This window comes from Thermobia domestica, chromosome 16 (genome assembly GCF_964235325.1).
Source record: "Thermobia domestica chromosome 16, izTheDome1.hap1.1, whole genome shotgun sequence".
NCBI classification, from domain to species: domain Eukaryota; kingdom Metazoa; phylum Arthropoda; class Insecta; order Zygentoma; family Lepismatidae; genus Thermobia; species Thermobia domestica.
Window position 1 is genome coordinate 72,329,250 of NC_137469.1, and position 22,198 is coordinate 72,351,447.

General features: G+C 35.2%; 1 protein-coding gene across 4 annotated transcripts in view; it reads right to left on the bottom strand.

Moving 5' to 3' along the window:
- Positions 1-4,094: 4,094 nt before the first annotated feature.
- Positions 4,095-22,198, bottom strand: part of Dab (DAB adaptor protein) — a 172,962-nt gene continuing 154,858 nt past the window's right edge. For all 4 annotated transcript variants that reach the window (XM_081742583.1, XM_081742585.1, XM_081742587.1 and 1 more), the window contains one exon: positions 4,095-9,003. The gene's annotated coding sequence lies outside the window, so the exon portion shown is untranslated. The remainder of the gene's footprint in view (positions 9,004-22,198) is intronic.

Here is a 22,198-nt window from a genome sequence, read left to right on the forward strand (position 1 = left end):
ACATTGTAGACGTAAAATGAGGGAATACTGGTTGGGGCACAGAACCTTCCAAACCGTTGATTACGAAATATCAAAAGTGCTAAAAGTATACGTCAGAAATGCCTAAATGACATGGAGAATTGCAACGAAACTGTGTTTAGAGATAATACACAAAAAAATAAGCTAACACGATTTTTTTTTTTTTAAGTTTGAGCAGAAAAACTGTGTGGAGGCCAAGGTCCCCTCCGAAAAAAAAGTAATTACCGCAGAAGCGCAGGAAAGGATGGACCGAAGCGACTGAAATTGTGCATAGATATTTTATAGCAAAATAAGGTAATACGTGTTTCGCAAGTGTTCCCATCCGATTTGTTTCAAATTTGGCACATCAACAATAAGCATTAAAAAATCGACCCTTTTTTGGTTATGCGGAGAAACAGTTAGAAAGTAACACACACCCGCCCCGAAATTTTATTATAAAATACGTTTAGGTAGGAAACGGCTAGTGTTAAAATAGTGAAAGATGGTTGAAAGTAGGAAATACTTATTAGTTTGTGTCCTCGGCTATTTGGAAAGGCAAATAACTCTTCAAACATCGAACATATTGCACACTTGAAGTAAAGACTGGGAAGTACAGAGGTTGTTCAGTCTACATTTGGCCAATTTCGACTTACCTAATAATTTAAAAGAATCCATGGCGCCAGGTCCGTAAGTGTTCGATGTGTTTCCCTTGGTTCCTAACAATAGCCCGACAGCGTAATTTCCAATGTAATAGGCTTCTCTGAAGAACTGGAAAGAGAATCTTGTCCCATTCCCTTTGCGCAGCTTTCCAAAGTCCTTCCACAGTTGTCACACGCCGTTTTCCTAAAGCCCGCTTCAGCAATCCAAATCCACAATAGTCCAAAGGACTTGCGTCTGGAGATTTAACAGGTACCTCATTGAAAGGTATCACCTGTATACCACTTGCCTCCTCCATCTCCCTGTAGAATGCGAGGGACGATCGTGAGGTATGTGATGAGGCCTTGTCCATGTGAATGCGCACCAGATGGAGTCATTTCCGTACATTGTTGGAATCTCATGCTCGTAGATCGGCCGCATGATCTGCTCCTGAAAATACTGTGAATTTATTTTGCAGTTCTTCGCCACGCTACGAATCTTCAGTTTACCTGGGTAATAGTAGCCAGTAACGACCATGAACTTTTTTGGGAAGGGATCTTTACAGACACGGTCCCACCCTCTGATGTTCTTGGCGCCTTTCTCTCGATACATGATGGTTCTCGGTTTGCCGCAGTCGGAAAGGGAAAGCCATGCTTCATCGAGCGTTACGACGTACATCCACCTTTGTTTTGCCAGATACCGTTCGTACAGCTTCCGTGCGTTACACTTTCGTTCCTTTTGGTGGGCATCCGTGAGAAGATGGCCGCGAGTTTTCATGACTTTTACCAGCTTGAGTTGATGGTGTAACGTCCGGCTCACAGTCCCCAAAGACACGTCAAGACGATTAGCCATACACCTTTGTGTTGGCGGATTTTCTTGCATTGCCATTTTGTGAAGTTTCCTCTGCATGGTGGAGGTAGCCTTGGTGCATTCCCGCTTCCTAGGCAACTTCGTTCGTGATCCAAATGGTGGAACTTCGTTGCCCTTGTATTTTTTTAAAACATTTTTTATTCCACTTAAACTGATGTTGCAACCATTCTTCTTGCACTGTTTTCTAATGACAGAAACACTAAAGTGGGCGTCATAAAGAGCAACAACATAGCCTTCCCAAAACCGGCTTAGTTTGAGCGGCATTTTGGTCACAGAGCGGAAACCCACACACTTGGAAACAAATTTAACACAACACTCACAACAATGGTCCTGTTTTATGCGTTATTGTCGTCCGCGCGGAAAAAACAACCCCGTTCCCAGGAAGCCACTGCACAACACTGCAGGACGCCACGAGCCAGGTCGGGTGAGTCAATTCTGCCCAGGAGGGGAAAGGAACGAAACCGGCCAAACGTAGCCTGAACAACCTCTGTAGAAAGTATAGAAAATAAAGAAAATGTCTTGACAAAAATTGTATTTACAGAAAGAGATATATAGATTGAAACATATCTCCGCTCCTACACATTTATGTGTATGTACCTAGGTACACAGATATACACATATGAAAATATTACACAAGTCACCAGATGATTATGGTTCAATTTTCTCACAGAAAAGGACATCTGTGGAAAACTAATCAGAACACAATAAGATTTTGCACCACGCGCAACGCGTTAGAGGTACTTGCCCACAAATGTCAGATGAAAGTGCACACATATTTATAGACACATCTACAATTTACTTCTACTCAGTCTCAGTCTGGAAGCCAAAGTGGATAGTTGGCGAAATCATTACAAGTTGATAATTTTTTCAATAAACATATTGTTTTGCTCAGCGAGTAGTTTAAATCAAATTTGATGTTAATAGCTATGTCACAAGCCTTGCAGTAATTTGAGCATTCATGCATCCGTTCATTTAACGGCAATTAATTACTTTTATAAGAAAAAACAGTTGCTAAAGTGGGCTCGAGATCTTTTATACTTCATTTAACAGAAGTTAATTACTTTTATAAGAAAAAACAGTTGCTAAAGTGGGCTCGAGATCTTTTATACTTCATTTAACAGAAGTTAATTACTTTTATAAGAAAAAACAGTTGCTAAAGTGGACTCGAGATCTTTTATACTTCATTTAACAGAAGTTAATTACTTTTATAAGAAAAAACAGTTGCTAAAGTGGGCTCGAGATCTTTTATACTTCATTTAACAGAAGTTAATTACTTTTATAAGAAAAAACAGTTGCTAAAGTGGGCTCGAGATCTTTTATACTTCATTTAACAGAAGTTAATTACTTTTATAAGAAAAAACAGTTGCTAAAGTGGGCTCGAGATCTTTTATACTTCATTTAACAGAAGTTAATTACTTTTATAAGAAAAAACAGTTGCTACAGTGGGCTCGAGATCTTTTATACTTCATTTAACAGAAGTTAATTACTTTTATAAGAAAAAACAGTTGCTAAAGTGGGCTCGAGATCTTTTATACTTCATTTAACAGAAGTTAATTACTTTTATAAGAAAAAACAGTTGCTAAAGTGGGCTCGAGATCTTTTATACTTCACTTAACAGAAGTTAATTACTTTTATAAGAAAAAACAGTTGCTAAAGTGGGCTCGAGATCTTTTATACTTCATTTAACAGAAGTTAATTACTTTTATAAGAAAAAACAGTTGCTACAGTGGGCTCGAGATCTTTTATACTTCATTTAACAGAAGTTAATTACTTTTATAAGAAAAAACAGTTGCTAAAGTGGGCTCGAGATCTTTTATACTTCATTTAACAGAAGTTAATTACTTTTATAAGAAAAAACAGTTGCTACAGTGGGCTCGAGATCTTTTATACTTCACTTAACAGAAGTTAATTACTTTTATAAGAAAAAACAGTTGCTAAAGTGGGCTCGAGATCTTTTATACTTCATTTAACAGAAGTTAATTACTTTTATAAGAAAAAACAGTTGCTAAAGTGGGCTCGAGATCTTTTATACTTCATTTAACAGAAGTTAATTACTTTTATAAGAAAAAACAGTTGCTAAAGTGGGCTCGAGAACTTTTATACTTCATTTAACAGAAGTTAATTACTTTTATAAGAAAAAACAGTTGCTAAAGTGGGCTCGAGATCTTTTATACTTCATTTAACAGAAGTTAATTACTTTTATAAGAAAAAAACAGTTGCTAAAGTGGGCTCGAGATCTTTTATACTTCATTTAACAGAAGTTAATTACTTTTATAAGAAAAAACAGTTGCTAAAGTGGGCTCGAGATCTTTTATACTTCATTTAACAGAAGTTAATTACTTTTATAAGAAAAAACAGTTGCTAAAGTGGGCTCGAGATCTTTTATACTTCATTTAACAGAAGTTAATTACTTTTATAAGAAAAAACAGTTGCTGAAGTGGGCTCGAGATCTTTTATACACGTATATAAGCATCCACCGGGATGATAAAGAAAAAAAAAATCTTCACTTGTAACCCATCAGAAACTTTTAACTGTAATTGAGTCACCAAATGCTAAGAGAAGTACTGGGCAGTTTAGAAATAAATTCAACATTATTCTTTAATATTAAATGTGTTTATTGGTTGTGACAGGTAGCAGATAGTATATATATATATATATGCATATGTTCCATTTCATTTGAAGAATGCATTTTTAATTTACGTCTGTTAAGCAGTAAATTGTAAGAATCTTTGATAAATAGATGTTACAAAACATTTTATTCTTTTTAAGAAATATTTCTGTATATGTATATACTGTATATATATATTAAGAATTTTTATTTATACATACACTTACACATATGACTTTGATGTTCTACCAGAGTCATTATAATGGCACTTGAGCTATGGCACAACAAACAAAATATATTATATATAAAAAAAATTGTTAAACGTTCATTTCTTGGACATTTAGTCTTAATATATATGTACACATATTTTTATTGTGACAAAAACAATATAGTCTATATTCTAGTAGTCTTTTCCATAATATAATTTTATATATATATATATATATAGATTTGTATAAAATTTTATTTAAAAAATCATAATAAAGCATAGATTGCTACTTTATGATTTCAAACTTTACTTTTGTGAAAACATACAGTATGCCAAAGCTGATATATAACTTTTGTTTTATTATTTTGGAAACTAAATATTTTCCATTAAAAAAAAAGTGTATGCAGTTTTGCTGTCAAGAACACGGGGAAAGTTAAGCAGCAAAATAGACAACTTATTATTGCACTGTATGTGCTATCATGCTTACAACGAGGGTACAATAGTGACTTATAAACAACTCAATATATATATAATATGTATATATATACATATAGCGTTACATTCATGACAGAAAGACTTGTCATAGGTAGGATGAAAAACATTACAGATACTCCATGCTATCTTATACATTATCATAATTTATAATTATGCATTTGCCTATTAAATTACAATTACTTGATCGTTATAAAATTGTAACCTAGGTCAAATCCCATAGTTAAGAAAAAGATTTATTGTATAGAATTCCATGGTTTGAACCAATAGAGAATCACAAACACTATAATGCTGTCGCATTCATTAGTTAATTAATTAAAAATAATAAGATGACACAAACAGCAACGAAACTGCTTTTGTTAATTACACAGAATGTCCCGATATGTGTACCTCAAATATGTGAGCAACATTTCGTATTGAAAAACTATCCAAAATGTCATGAAGTAATACGCTGCATGCCTTTTGTTATCCGCATATAACAGAGAGAAGGTATTAACTGATAAAATGTTCATACGTGCGTACATATTTATAGCCACTTGTGTTTGCATACTTATCTTTGTAATAAGTGTTTAACATTACATTAGCATCACATGGTGTCTGTGCCATGGACTTCTTCCTTTTATATATATATATATATATAAAAGGGGGGGGGGATTTCGAATCACAGCATATGCCTCCACAACTAACTGCTACACGAGATTTGAATATGGTGTATTTCAGCATACATAAGTTTGTCAGGTTCCAGAAACAAAAGCTGTATCTCTAAAACGATGGATGAAGAGAATGGATCTGGTTTGCGGCTGGAATTCAGCGTTATCTATTTATTGATCTTTTGTTAAGAACATCGAAAGAGATTGGTGCGTTCTAAAAGACATCCTATTCAAGACTATTTGTTGTAGTAATCACTTATAGAAACATGTGTCGCGTTTCCAACTCTCCCAATATTTTCCACGGTTCGTGGAATCCACGGCATAGTTAGATGGATAAAGCTATGTTGTTAATATAATGTTGTAGTGACATGTTGAGTTATCATTAACATTGAACGAAAGCTGCATGCAGCCATACTTCGTTATTGTAAAATCCTAAATATTCAAAGCTGCTTTTTGGCAATATAGCATTTATAAGGACAAATTCGCCTTTACGATCCTAAACAGCTATAGTATTTATTTACCAAAACTATCATATCTCGCCACAACAAACATTTTTTAACTTATTTCTCTATATCAGAATCTGATGTTTTTCTACACATTCAAACATACGCATACGTATTTAAAAAGCACTTTTTGCTCAACAGTTATGTCTTCTCTCTGTTACATCAAAATAACAAACCCATACATACTATTTATTAGTTCACGTAAAGAGTTTTTGATCGTTCATCTACGCAGAACATGATGAGAATATTTAAGATACACAACTACAGAACATTCTCTAAATATGGTTGAAAAGGCAGGCTTATGAGTTGGTTTTTGAAGAAAGGTACAAGCCAAAATAAAAACTTTCATTACTGAACTATGAATATTGTATTAATATATCTGGTTTCTTATGTAAATTTTGCATGAGATTTTATCACAATGAATTTGAAAAATCAATGAGACAAAATAAATAAATAAATTTAAAAAACAGAGACAGAGATTGTACGTATTATTAGATTCCTTTCCTTCAAACTGAGGATGATGATGTATTTCTATTAGTATATAAATTTAGATATACTGAATATGGTCTTGTATTGCACGTCTTCATATATACACAAATCACAGGAGGAACTGAAAAATCATAATATAATATATCCATTCAATTAATTCATTTTTATTGAATAAGATGACTCTCTCTTTTTACGCTTTATCTTTTGGAGCATATAGTAAAGAGTGTATCAAACTAGATTACAAGTATTTTGTTACATCAAACGTCAATTTATAAAATATGATTAACAAATTAAAATAGGAACAAATACTTTTAAAAATCTAGGTATTAGATAGGATCACATAAATACGTGATTCTGTATTGGTCTTATAAATAATTCTAAATAATTCACCAACATAAAACTATATAAGGGTAAAATGACTGCAGCTTGAAAACTGAATAAGAAAATCACGTATATGTACAATAAGAAAAAACACAAGAAATAAAGAAAAATGTATGCAAACAACAAATCAAAACAACATAAATACCATTTGAAATTACTTTTGACCTTCAAACAAATCTTAATGCATAATGTGAGAACACTGGCACGTACTCGTACATAAGAACAACTTCATCTTCCAAATAGGAACTTGGAATGTTTATGATGCTGACACGACATTAACCCATTACTATGTATAACTACCTGACAGTCCACTGCACTTACAAGGTCGGTTTATTTACAACTGCCTACCAGAAAATCTGAGTCAGTGTGAGTGTTTCTTTCCATTGAAGGGTTTTGCCAAGAGATGACATGACACGTCTAATAGCGTTTTGTAGCTCAAGAAGTGATCTATCGTGTGGTGAAAAAGTAGTAAGGGATTTGTTGATATACTTGCTTGCCAACGGGTTAACGAAATGTAATTTTCAACAAACTTATATTCATTGTTCATAGAGTACAACTAATTTCATTCGCTTATTAACAACTGAGTACATTATATACAATTAGCATATCAAAAATGATTTGCTTACCAATTAACATGATCACTGTTCTTCCTTTTTTATTTTTAGAAAAAGTTCTATTCAACGAATAACATACAAACATTACAATATACATGCTCATACACACAAACATACATACACACATAAACACACACACAAACATCCTTTTCTTTTATTGCAATGTAAAAATAAGCCAATGGCTTACACATTCATAAAATTAATATCCTTTTTATTGTTGTCATGGCGAGCTCGGTATGCATTCAAGTGATGCTTTAAACAGATCTAATAAATATATATACATATATATGATAGAATTTATTTTTTAATAACAAAAATGAAAATTTACAGAAACTGCATCCCACTCTCCCCTGGGAAAAAACAGGACGAAAGACAGGTAATGAGATATTTATTAAAGCTTTTAAACATCTTTTCTTTCTGTTAAAGGAGAACTGCCAGAATAGATATAAAATGCCAAATACTGGTAACTTGAGTATTTATATTCAACATAACTTGAAATACATACTTCAAAAGATGCTATATTTATTAGATACAGTGACATTCTGTTTTAGAAAACACAAAAGCAAATAGAAAACTACTTCATAATATATAAAAGAGACAAAGTTATATTGTACTGTCTCATTATCACATTACTATTTCTGATCTTTATTAAGGAATTATTTAAACTTTGTTTCGCGTAACCCAAGCTTTAGCTTGTTTAGAAAATGTAATTGATTCACAAGTAAATACAATGTACGAGTAAAAGAAAAACAAGTTTGAAATGTATTTGAAATATAACAAACAAAAAGCAAAAATCGTATTATGAAAAGAAAAAAAAAGTATCTAAAATGAGATTCCTCACATAAGCATTTATAATAATAATTATTATTATGCGTAGAGAATTGTTTCCACATACTTTCAAACATAGGTAAATCATACAGTTACGGCAAGATTCGCGTATTACAATCTACTTTGCACAATATCACATACGCATATAGGCACTACTGGAGGTACTGTATACGCTAAAAATAAAAGATTTGTGTATGACCTGTATATATATATATATATCTGGAATGTTATAATTAATATAGTTTGGATCCTGAACTACCATTATACTCATTGGCAGAACTTAAAATTTGTGGACCAAGAATTGCAGTGATTGACAAACATTACCTCCACGGTGCCACGAATACCTGTAACAATTGCAACAACTGTAGAAAACACATTTCATTATGGAATGATAAGAAAGGGTAGAAAAGAGTTGTCAACTTTACTTCACAGGCATTAAGAAATATTCAAACAGATAGAGGAGCCAACAACATGGATAACTTCATGAGCAAGTTTGGAGTTTACAGTTGTAGATCTTGAAATGAAACGCATATTTTCATGTTCATACACCATGGCACCTTGATGAAGAGACCAAAGAAAGTTCATACCCGGCAGCAATGAATTATATTGTGTAGTGGCACAAATTGTAATATGCAATCACAGGAAGGAAAGGAAAAAAAATCTCTCCTACTTGTCACAACAGCAATCACAGTACATCTTCCTACTTGTCACAACAGACTAGAAAAATCTGAAAAATAATAATACGAAAACAATCACTAACCATGAAATTTGTATCACTATAAGTTAAATACGTATATAAAACATTACTAAAATGTACTAGTTATGATTAAGACCATAAAATAGTAAGGATTCAACTACCGTACTCAAACTATTTTTAGTCAATCAAATTTTACACTGACCTTAAGATGTGTGTTACGAAGTAGGTTTGATTAGTTCTTTTTTTCCTTCTAGAGATATAAGAAAATGAAATACCTATTATCAAGGTCAGTTACAATATGTGTTCCTTACTTTCAAATTATTGTTAGTCAGACTAAATTTATAAGAAAAATGATTTAATGGATGTCTAAAGTAAAGGCATAACTACTTCCAGCCTAGTTAAAACTTGTATGAAAAATGATTTAATACATGAAAGTTATTGCTTACTTCCAGTGAAGCTACATTGGTAAGATAAAATGTTTAAAATATATGATTGTAAAGGTTTAGCGGAGAGTCCATGAAAGCTTCTAAATTTGCAGAAGTAATTTGCCAATGACGGTAGAACACTTAATGATGATTACATAAAAGCTTAATTACTTTCAGTCGAGCTAAATTTGTAGTAAATACAGGGTGATTTAAAAAAACGAGAAATTTTGAAAATGAAATAATTTCATAAAAACGAAGTTTTTTTTTTAAAAAAAAAAAAGAAATTATCTCATTAATGGACGTATGCAGGGGGTGGGTCCTGGGGGTTCGGACTCCCCGAAATTTCGACTTTTATGCAAATTTAGCCTAATTTTAGGGGCAATTTTAGGAATTTTGATACAAAATATTGAGTTTGGACACCCCCCGAAATAAATTCCTGTGTACGCTACTCCTCTTAGGTGTTGGTCAACTCCAATATCATCTCTCTATGACTAACCGTTCCCGAGATATGGTTTCTTAAATCTCCCGAAAACTGAATCTTTTTGGCCAATAAATGATATTGGTGTTGATCAATACCTAAGAGGATGGTGATCATCTTGGTACCAAACAGTACCCGTTGGCCACTGATCAAACCAGTGACCAGTTAGCCAGTGGCCACCTGTTACTAAAATTGTACTGTATGTATTCTAAAATGGCATTATTTTTACTATTAAATGGGATAAATTATTGTCTAGAAAATTTGTTTTCATGAAATTATTTAATTTTCGAAATTTCCCGTTCTTCTTGAACCACCCTGTATTTAACTACCTTCCTTTAACCTAAAGAATGAAATTACTAAGATAACATTTTCACAGCAAGTTTTACAACATTCTATTCAGTAATTTTACTCAATACCAAAATATTTCACTAATCTGTACACAGGCACGTAGCCATGATTTCGTAAAAGGGGGGGGGGGGGTCATACTATAGTCATCATACCAGGGCCTCGATCATTCTAAACTATTTTACTGGCAACATATATTGGTTTGTATAGCCACAATTTCGTAATAGCGGGGGTGGGGGTGGGGAGTGACATGAATACTGTGGTTATCACACCAGGAGCTCGATCAATCTAAACCATTTTAGTGGCAACATATAGTGTTTGTTAGGACAATACAATGAGGATATGTTAGTAGGTGTTTTAATAACAAACTATGAAAAAATCTAGAGTAAAAGAATAAAATAAAGCATTGAAAAAGGTTTTACAATATTTACGTTCCTTCCTTTGTTCATCCAAATATAACAATTTTCCTTTCATTGTGACCTCAACTATTATAAAAAGTACACATCCACTAATATCAAAAGTACATATTCAATAATGACTTGTAAAATATTTTACAATATCTGCGTTAAAGGAGCAGTAGAAAACTGTTTCTGAAACAACATGTTTGATAATGCAGAGAAACGATGATGAAAAATTATGATTAAAAATGTCCACACTGTTACAGAACGGTACTATGCTTTCGAAAGCTTGAAATTTCCCTGACTAGTAGGAGAAATTCTGAGAATTCCGTAATTTTTCTAGAAATTTCAAATTCCCTGACATTTTCACGGTATCCCGCTCATTCGTCATCATGTATTCCAAGTAATACATATCTTCTCATAAAAAAGAATAACCAAAAGCTTGCTATACACTTTTATTTTTAACGCTGATCCTCCTTTTTCTCGTTTCTTTTTGTTTCATCCTTCTTTAAATATTTCAATTCTGGTTTCGAAGGGGGGTCCGGACCCCCTTGGCTACGTGCCTGCTGTACACATAAATTTTCACATGCAAACATATAATCAAAATAATACAACTACAAAAAATAAAAATAAATATACAAGATAAGAAACAAATACGAAAACGTTATTTAGAATTGAAATGCAGACACATCATTACTGTGAGTTTTCATAGATGTGTCAGCACGTTCTTAAAAACCACTATTGGTAAATAACCAACGAAATAATTAATTAAATCGCAGTCCACTTATTAAACCACTTCACTCTGTGAACACCAGTGCTTGTCATCACCAAAAAATGATACCGTAAACATACAAGAATGGTGGAGTACGTGATATGCGCCAACAGAAGTGGCTAACGAACCAGTGGCGTTTAAAGCTAAATATGATAACGATAATACCACTTCCTTTCAGAAAATCAACTTTAATAAGACTACTTCTTTCAACATCTTATTTATCAGACCGCACAGACAAGCAGAATATATCCTGAATCACAATATTGATATAAAGACGATATGGCAAAAAAATGAAATTTTTAAGTTTTACGTCCCATGTCATGCCGGCTAGGGTAAAGCAGACGGTGATGATGAGAAATGAATGAAATGGTGGAAAGAAGAAAGTGGGAGGAAACGGGAGAACCCCAGAAACCCACGCACACGGTGTTTGTCCACCACAAAGCTCACTTGGCACGAGTTGGGATCGAACTAAGGACCCCATGAACGCTCTATCACTGAGCCACCGCGGCCCCGATATGGCAAAGACGCTTTAGGTATAATAAAAAAGAAAATACGTCTTAAACGACAGAAAAATCGGATATCAGTAATCGAAAGAACTTATAGGTTCAGCAAGGTATCAGACTAATACTCGTAGCAACTATGAAGTTTTGCAAGCCACAAGTTCAAAAAGAAATTGACTGTAATAATGAAGCTAGCACATCGGTGATAACGGAACGTGGAAAAATATGTGATACTGAGAAAAAAAAATAATAATGGAATTAAAACAGAGGTAAACTATAAACTTAAGTAGGTGCATGAGAGGATGATTCAAATTAACGATAAATTGGTCATTTACAAATTTATCCTCCCGTGGGAAAACTAAATATTCTCCAGACGTATCGGAACAACAAGCTAGTTCCATCTTTAATGTTAAGATAACAAGGATAATGGATAAGATATATTATGGTATGGGAACAAAAATACATAACATCAAATGAACGTTATATAAAATTGTTACTAAAAGAAACGATCAGACCACAGTGGAAGAAAGAAAAAAAGAAGAAATAAAAAAAAAGAGTTGAGCTTGAAAGAAGCGTGGTGTCTATGCTACGTCACTGTTGCCAGAATCCAGATTTAAAGTCGGTTCATATTTAAATAAAGAATGGTTCTTTAATCTTTCTCTTTTTTTTTCTTTCTTGTTTTTCCTGAACCTATTAACTAAACTAACTAACTCTATGGCCTATGGAACCCGGAGGTTCAGTGCCGCGTTCACAAAAGCTCTCCACTGACTTCTATCCTTAGCTAATTGCAACCAGTTTCTACTTTGTATTCCTATCTCTGCGAGATCCATCTTAATATTGTCCTCCCATCTGCGCCTAGGTCTTCCTAATGGTCGTTTTCCTATGGGTCTACCAGTCAAGACTTTGAAAGCGTTTCTACTTTCTTCCATTCTAGCTACATGACCTGCCTACCTAAGCCTCCTAGACTTGACGACCCTAACAATGTTGGGTAAACCGTATAAACTATGTAGTTCCTCGTTATGAAGCTTCCGCCATTCCCCATTCTCGTTCTTCTCAGGATCCTGTTCTCAAATACTTTCAGTCTATGTTCTTCCCTCAGAGTAAGCGACCACGTTTCACAACCATACAGAACAATAGGCATGATTATCGTTTTATATATTTTAAGCTTCAAATTCCTCGACAGAATTCGCGACGACAAGAGATTTTCAACCGAATAGTAACACGAATTCCCTGCTTTTAGTCGACATTTAATTTCTTCGTGAATATGATTTTCGTCTGTTAATATTGATCCTAAATATTTGAAAGTATCCACTTTATCAAAAGCATTATTTAATATTTTAACGCCTCCACAATTTGCCGTATTACGGTCCCGACGCACTTCCATGTATTTAGTTTTCTCTGCATTTACTTCTAAATCCATGTCCCTGCAAGCGTTTAATAAGATCTCTGCATTTATTTCTACTGTTCTCCTATCATCTCCTGAACCTATTACATTAACATATTTTATGTTATTGTATGTTGCTTCAGGTGAAGTGGCAATCCCAACAAGCCCTCTCTTTGTGAATTTTTTGATTGTCTAATGTGTTATTTAATTCGGGTGTTAATATTGCGCCTGATTTGACCTATGACCACACTGAGCACAATAAGTATCTGCTTTATTTCGTGGATCAACAAAATAATCTTTTAAAGCCGATGAGATGCTTTTCTAAACTTTTTGGGAATACGTTGAATTTTTGTCAATAATTGTGGAAAGTAAGGAATTCCTATCCAAGCTTTTGCTTTTGTGGGAATAAGTTTTTTTTTTTTTTTGAACTTCCACCAACTTACATGATTAATTCAACTATTTTTGTGGGTTCGAAAATTATAGCTATTCTTTTGTCCTATTTGATATAATAACTGTATTTATTACTTGTGTCCCGAACAAGAAAACGTTAAATGGAAGCGGTACAGAAAAGTTAAAGAAAAAATAGCAATGGAACTAATAGCAAGTGGTATGTGATTCAAAACGCAGAGTAAGCTCAGAAATATTTCACAAAGGTCCGTCAACGCTTCTGATTGCTGAGTAAATATCATAACCTCTGTCCCCTTACCAAAAAAAGATTGCACTAATTTCAACATAACAACTATATATATGTGCTTCTTTTTTAACAGTTAGCTATATGTAGGGGAGAACTGCTGCAGGATCTGGTCAATTATTGAGTCGAACTTTATTATTATTATTGCTGATAACAATACAATCAAGAAAATTTCCTACATAATTCTACAATAAAGGCACCTTGTCCTTAGTCAACTGGGTCCGGTTTCTACTTTGTATTCCTATTACAGTGATATACTTTAATACTGTCCTCCCATTTAGGTCTAGGTCTTTCTAATGGTCATTTTCCCATTGGGTTTCTGGTTAAAATTCTAAATCAGTTCCTACTTCTTCTACTTTTGGCAACATACCCTGCCTACATGAGTCTAGATTTAACGACCCTACCAATGTTAGGTAAACGGCATAAATTATGCAATTCCTCGTTATGAAGTTTCCGCTATTCTCCATTTTCGTCCCTCTTGGGTCCGAATATTCAACTCAGGATTTTATTTTCGAATATTTAAGGTCTGCGTTCTTCCTTCAAAGCAGGCGACAATGTTTCGCAAACATACAGCACAACAGGCATAATTATCGTTTAAGATTAGACGCGCACACTACAGTCCTGTTTAACCGAATCTCTTTTTTCTTTTTTCTTTTTTTTTTTAAAGTTTTTACTCGTGTGCGAATTAAAGTAGAAATAATGAGTATTTTATCTGTTTTGGTATAACAGTTATTTGTCAAGGAGTAACTTTTAGAGTAACTTCATTGTTCCGATGTGTTGGCTGCATTCACCCACTTCCTCATCCCCGTCCATGTTGACTGTACTGTAAGAGGTCAAGAAATGCCTGCCAGTTGAAATATATATATACCAAAGAACTTTTATTCCGGTTTAACCGTATTTTCATTCAAACGAAGCATCGTTGGTTAAACGGAACTTTAGTGTAACATAATAAAAGTAATTCTACAATATTAGCGTTTAACGAATATAGATATATCCAAAGATGCGACATATACCAATCGTTAGATTTTACTGAGTTGCATACAATAAGATGGCTGAGTAAATCCTCATGTGTTTCTCGAGAAAGCCAAGGAAGACGAATTTATTTTATTTTATTTAACAATCACCAGATACAGCTTAAAGGCCATTTTACACTGGATATCTAACAACAACAACAATGGAAAGGATTTGGGAAGGTATCGGCCAAGGCGTTTTAGTAGGTACCATCCCGGCATTTGCCTGGCAGGACTGAGGGAAACCCTGGAAAACCCGTCAGGATGGCCGGCAGCGGGAATCGAACCCACGGCCTCCCGAATGCGAAGCCAACGCTCCACCACTTGAGCTACTTCGCTCGGTGAGCTTTTTTTTTTTTTAAAAAAACTTAAATATTTATACTGTACGATAACCATATCAATCATTTTAAGATAAAACTGATAATGGAGTAAACTGTCATCAACCTTTTCGTTATCTCATAGCTCATGACAGAATATAGTATGGTTATTGAGATTTAACCCGAAATTATGATTAACTCTTTAATACAAGGTGGCCTAAAAGTAGGTATACACCCCTGCATTGATCAAGTATAATATTCTAATTTATGGATTTATTTGCTTTGACTGCTTTGGGCTTAAGTTATAAGTAAAATGACGTTAGGAACAAATAATAATGAAAGTAGGTCTACCTGTTTGATAACAATAAGAAATTATATAAAATGCAGTGAGCTGACCAGCACGGGACTGTATACCTACTTTTGGGCCACCCTATATTTGTTTCGTTAAAGGTAAGACTAGGGTTGGCTGGTTTAAACCAGCTGGTAACGAAAAATGTTCGTAAACGTGTAAGTGTTTGTAAAATCTTTATAAACACATATTTGTGGGTTATCACGTTTCACTTCCGTATATTATTCGTATTATATTCAGACCTAAATTCCCCATTTATTACTCAAAAAGATTATACTACAAAAGCAACTTTTGTTTTTTTCGTTTTTTTATCAATTTATGAATGTTTCTTTTGTGATTGTTTATAGTTTGTTATTGTTGTTATGTAATTGCAATTAAAGAAAAATTCTAAATATTGTTTCGTTTCAATAATGTTTACTATTGATAAAATACATCGAAATGCCGTACTTTTGTGCGTGTGTATGAAGGGGGGGGGGGGGGTCATACAAACCCCACGAGAGGCATTTAGTGAAATGAGAAGTATCTTTGGTATCTATTTATGTATAAATGTGTCTGAGGCAAAGTGGACTCAAATAATTTGTATTTTTATTCACTTTTCTTACTGATATGCAAATTAAGTCGTTGTATTTTTTTAACTTGAACTAACAGAAGTCACTGTTAACTAACTTGGACTGAATTAGTTTTTCTGTACTCTGTAGTACTTTGAAATTGTCCATATGTAATGTTAAATGTTCTGCAACTGTTTATTTTGTTGTTCTTCTGAAATGACTCTTGACAATTATGTTAACAAGTAGGCCTACGTAAAGATCAGTACAACGTATTTTTATCAGGAGTCCTCCGTGAGTGAGTCGGCAGACGTATCGCATTTGTGGCCAATCAGTCCTGGTTCCGAGTTCAAATGGAGGACAGTTTTTCTTGGATGTAAGTTGAGAAGCGGTTTGGATTCCGCTTTAAGCTTATGTGACCCCTTCCAGCATAACCCGGTTGTTACATAATAACACCAAGGCGAAACAAACTTATTTCTGTCCATATATGATATGAATACGTAGAGCAAATTATTTAAACCAAAAATCCTGTTTAAAAAAAGTTTTTTTTTGTTTTTTCAATAAAAACCATTGTTTTTGCCAACCCTGGGTGAGACACATATCAATGAATAGATGACATCCAGCTGAACAAAATGACAGCCTTGTTAATTCTCATGTGTACTTCACCGGAAAATTGAGAAAAATGGACTTTTTTTTTTTTTTTTTTGCTAAATGGGAATGTTGGTCGTTGCCAATAGTAATTGATGGTTTTTATTCTGCTGAAACAAATTATTTATTTATGTACAGTACAGCCTTCTTCTTTTTTTTTTTTAAAAAAATGTATATTTTGTGTAGCAAATTGCGATACAAATTTCAATTTGTATCGCATTTTTTGTACTATAATGAATAAATATAAAATAATTATATATATAGTGAGAGTTCCTTTGGTCGGGATGTTTTTTGAGTTAGGTTCGTGGCGTCTCTCGCAAGGAGAAATCTTGCAAATACCGTGTGTAGGGTTTTACAAGGGGCGTAAATGATCACCCGGTGTATCATTCGATATATCATCACTTCAAATTAACGCGAAACGAAAAAGAGAGAGAAAGACGAGTGTATTTTTCTAGATTCTTAGCGCTGGAGGATACTGTTACTATTTCAGTCATCTACTGTTCGCACTTCTGCGTTTTACTAACCATATCCAAGCCCCATCCATACTACACCATATATCGGCTAGGTCCAATATAATTTGAACTTTTCTCTGCTGGCAAAAGGCCTTTTCTTCAAGGGACATTTTTTTTTTTTATTACACACTCGAAACAAGGATAGGATGATCCGAAATCTGAGAAGGTTTGAACGATGACCTACTAGCAACGAACCGACAAGGGAAAAGAAAGACAGAGTGGAAAACTGTTTTGTAACCCGAAGTCGAGACATTTTTTCTTGCAACAACCGACCCTTCAAAGAAAAGTTTCTTGAAATAATATTTTTTTAGCTTTCTTCTTTTTTTTTAGCTTCCGTAGTAATAATGAAAAAATGCGAAGCTGCATCGCAATTTGTGATAATTTTTTCAATTTGTGTCGCATTTCCGTTTTTGAATCTGAAACTGCGATGCGATACCAGTCAAAAAACGCTGGTACAGTATGTGTAAAAAAAAAATTAAAAAGTTAACTACAGAGTATCTATTGTTGTTTGCTTTTTCTGCCGGTGACACATATACTTCTGACGGTGACGCATTTACTACTTGTAATGAATTAATTATGTCATGTTCTGATAGATATTTTGAATATGTTTATCTCATTTCTAGCATTTTATAGAAAATGTTCTTTCTTTTATTGTTATCGATAAAAAATAGCTCACGTAAAAAAAAGCTTTCTCTTGTCATTCTTTTATCCGAAGTTCTGGTGCAATTATAACTCTTCAACCAATTATCATAATCAGTCACCTGCTAAGCTGTGTGTTTACAACGTTAGTTCACGCAAAGTTGTCTGACATTCAGTGTTTTACAAACATGGCCTTCCTCATCGATTTAAGTAAAATGTTTTGTCAATATTAATTGATGATGTTAAAGCTTTTCAGCACCGAAGTTATATGAGACAGGAACTCACGACTTAAAGAGGATCCGAACCACTACTCTAATTTGAATTCTATTGGGATCTCTGGCGGCACTAAACGCAGAGGAAGCATGGGCCACTTGGCTACGAATGATCACTGGGTACTGCGATGGCTCAATGACAGAGTGCTCACTTCTGTTAAGCGATGTTCCTGGTTCGATCCTGGCTCGCGCAAAGTGGGCTTCGTGGAGGACAAATACCGTGTGCGTTGGTTCTCTCGTTTCCTCCCATTTTTAACATTCTACCATTTCATTCATTATCATCATCCCCGTCTCTCTTAGTCTCGGAGCATAAACTTAAAACTGGAACGTTAAACTTAAAACGAAAGGGAACTCATTTGCAAAAAGATAGAATGGCAAGTCTAGTAGCCAGACTATGAACAGGAATACTTTGCATAACGCAACTTTTATTATTACACATATTTTAGGAATGGGTAAGAGATTTGCCAATACATAAAAAAAAAAAAAAAAAGCTGAAAATAGCACGTACACATGTATACATAGAAATATTGCATAAGTCAAATCCACTATTGGCTTGAACACACAATTGTATTGATACGAACTGCAATTGGGTCAATTCATACGAAGTGATCCAGAGCAGATTGCTCGACCATCTCGAAAAATTATAAAAATTTGAGTGTGACGAACCTTGTGTATGAGAAGGTCAAGAACATCATTCACGTTGTCGTATGTACAAATGTTCCTGAATGGCGGCCATCTTTGTTGTTGGTGGAGTCCCAATTTTTGCATTTGCAAGCGTTTACGAATCAGATGAACACCTAACAAAAACGAATGTTTACAGGAGAGACTCAGGTACACGGCAAATATATACTTTTGCTTCTAAATAAATATGCAGGGTTGCAAACCAATACATGAAATCACCAGGAAGAGTACAGAAAATTAAGTACACTTTTAAAGGGGCTGTATTTTGGAATGGTATAAAGTAGGGGTTCATAAGTTTTGTGCTGAATTCTATTGCATGTAAAGAATCGGCAGAAATATCTACACCTATGATACTACTGGCACCGTAGATTTATGGGGGTCCGAAAGTTAAAGTTTGTGATTTTGATGTCACTTTTGGGACGTAACATCTCAGGAGGGCAAAGAGCTAAAAATTGCTGCTTAGGCCACAAAGTAATCTTGTATGTGAGTAAACTATTGCATAAAAATCATGATTGATATTACATGGAGAAAAAAGTGAGGACATGGTAAAAACGCGAAGAAAGCACGTGTGTGACGATGGTCGTAGCTCGGACAAAATTAAATGTTTGGATATGTTTCATGTTAGATCTTAAAAACCACACATGGTGCACCAATTAGGCCCACTTTGTTTGTGTTCAGTTGTACAAAAGCTTGCGAGTGGCGATTGTTCCGTTTTTCTAGCTTCATAATCATTGCCACGTCTGTGTAGGAAAGGGGGTTAGCTCCTCCTTGCACCCGCGACACCCATCGTCTAACTGGACCGCGGTATTAAGGCACCTAATGTATCAGCAAAGTGTCATTGAAATCCAATCCCAGTTATGGAAGTTAATGTGTTCGCAAGGTTGCGTTACATCTATCTATCCTATATAACGCCTTTAAAAGTGTACTTTTCCTGGTGATTTCATGTATTGGTTTGCAACCTTGCATATTTATTTAGAAGCAAGAGTATATATTCTTCGTGTACCTGAGTCTCTTCTGTAAACATTCGTTTTGTTTGTGTCCGTCTGATTCGTACGTCCTGAGTAACGTACATTCGTCTGATTCGTAAACGCATGCAAATACAAAAATTGGGACCACCGACAACAAAGATGGCCGCCAAGATTCAGGAATACTTGTACATACACTATGTGATCAAAAGTATCCGGACACCCTAAAAACATAGTTTTTTATATTAGGTGCATTGTGCTGTCAGCTACTCATTATCAGCGACCTCAGTAGTGATTAGACATCGTGAGAAAGCAGAATGGGGCGCTCCGCGGAACTCACGGACTTTGAACGTGGTCAGGTGATTGGGTGTCACTTGTGTCAGAAGTCTGTACGCGAGATTTCCACACTCCTAAACATCCCTAGGTCCACTGTGTCTGATGTGATAGTGAAGTGGAAACGTGAAGGAACACGTACAGCACAAAAGCTTACAGGCCGACCTCGTCTGTTGACTTACAGAGACCGCCGACAGTTGAAGAGGGTCGTAAAGTGTAATAGGCAGGCATCTATCCAGACCATCACACAGGAATTCCAAACTACATCAGGATCCACTTCAAGTACCATGACAGTTAGGCGTGAGGTGAGAAAATTTGGATTTCGTGGTCGAGCGGCTGCTCATAAGCCACACATCACGCAGGTAAAGGCCAAACGACGCTTCGCTTGGTGTTAGGAGTGTAAACATTGGACGATTGAACTGTGGAAAATCGTTGTGTGGTGCGACGAATCACGGTACACAATGTGGCGATCCGATGGCAGGGTGTGGGTATGGCGAATGCCCGGTGAACGTCATCTTCCGGCGTATGTAGTGCTAACAGTAAAATTCGGAGGTGGTGGTGTTATGGTATGGTCGTGTTTTTCTTGGAGGAGGATTGCACCCCTTGTTGGTTTGTGTGGCACTCTCATGGCGCAAAGAGCAAGAGATATTTATTTTTATACTACAGGTTACACGACCATAACATCTCTGTAATGGACTGGCCTCCACAGAGTCCTAACCTGAATCCTATAGAACACATTTGGGATGTTTTGGAACGCCGACTTCGTGCCAGGCCTTACCGACCTACATCGATACTTCTCCTCAGTTCAGCACTTCGTGAAGAATGGGCTGCCATTCCCCAAGAAACCTTCCAGCACCTGATTGAAAGTATGCCTGCGAGAGTGGAAGCTATCATCAAGACTAAGGGTGGGCCAATACCATATTGAATTCCAGCAGTACCGATGGAGGACGCCACGAAATTGTAAGTCATTTTCAGCCACGTGTCCGGATACTTTTGATCACATAGTGTGCGACAACGTAAATGATGTTATTGATCTCATACACAAGGTTCATCACATTCCAATTTCTATAATTTTGGTCGGTCTATAATTGGAGAAGGTCGAGCAACCATTTTCACCATTTTTGACCACTTTAGATGGATTGACCCAATTGAAAAATGGGAGCACAGTGGCTCAGTTGTAGTGTTTTGATGCATCGGGTCTGTGCTTAGATTTCACCCCATTAAGTTTCTGGTGAACAGCATCACCCCCTTGAGTATTTTCGGAATTACTTCATTTCCCCCACATTCTCATTCCACCAATTCTTTTATAATTATATATTTTCGTTAACCATCCGTTTCCTTTAGCCTACTGAGCATAATCGCAAGATTTCGTTTTTCATTTACACTTGAAGAAATAGTGTATGAGGGGGTATCAAAAAGTTCGTACCATCACATAGAAGATGACGAACTACGAACCCTCTCGGGCATGCATTTAATAGTTAGATCCTTGTATTAACCATGCAAATTATGGACTCGTTAGAACAACTCTTTCTTTCTTTTCTTGCAGATAAATTACTGAAGGTGCGATGATTGAGAAGCTTGAGGCACGAAGCATCATTAAGTTCCTTTATCTTCAGGGGAAATCAGCAAAACAGATCCACGATGAAATAAAAGAAGCCTATGGGGATGAAAGTAATTCTATGAGATGGTATCCAAGTGGAAACGGCGATTCCAAACCGGACACAATGACCACTTTGGCCACCTCTAGATCTGGAAGACCATCTTTCACTGATGATGCCGCCTTGAAGGAGAAAGCTGAGAAGATCATAATGGAAGACAGGAGAATAACCACTGAAAGTGTTATTGAGTCTGCCTGGAATATCATTCACAATCAGTTGCATCTTCAGAAAGCACCAGCACAGTGGGTGCCACGACTGGTCATATCTTTCCAGAAAAGAAATAGCAAGGACGCTGCAAGAGAA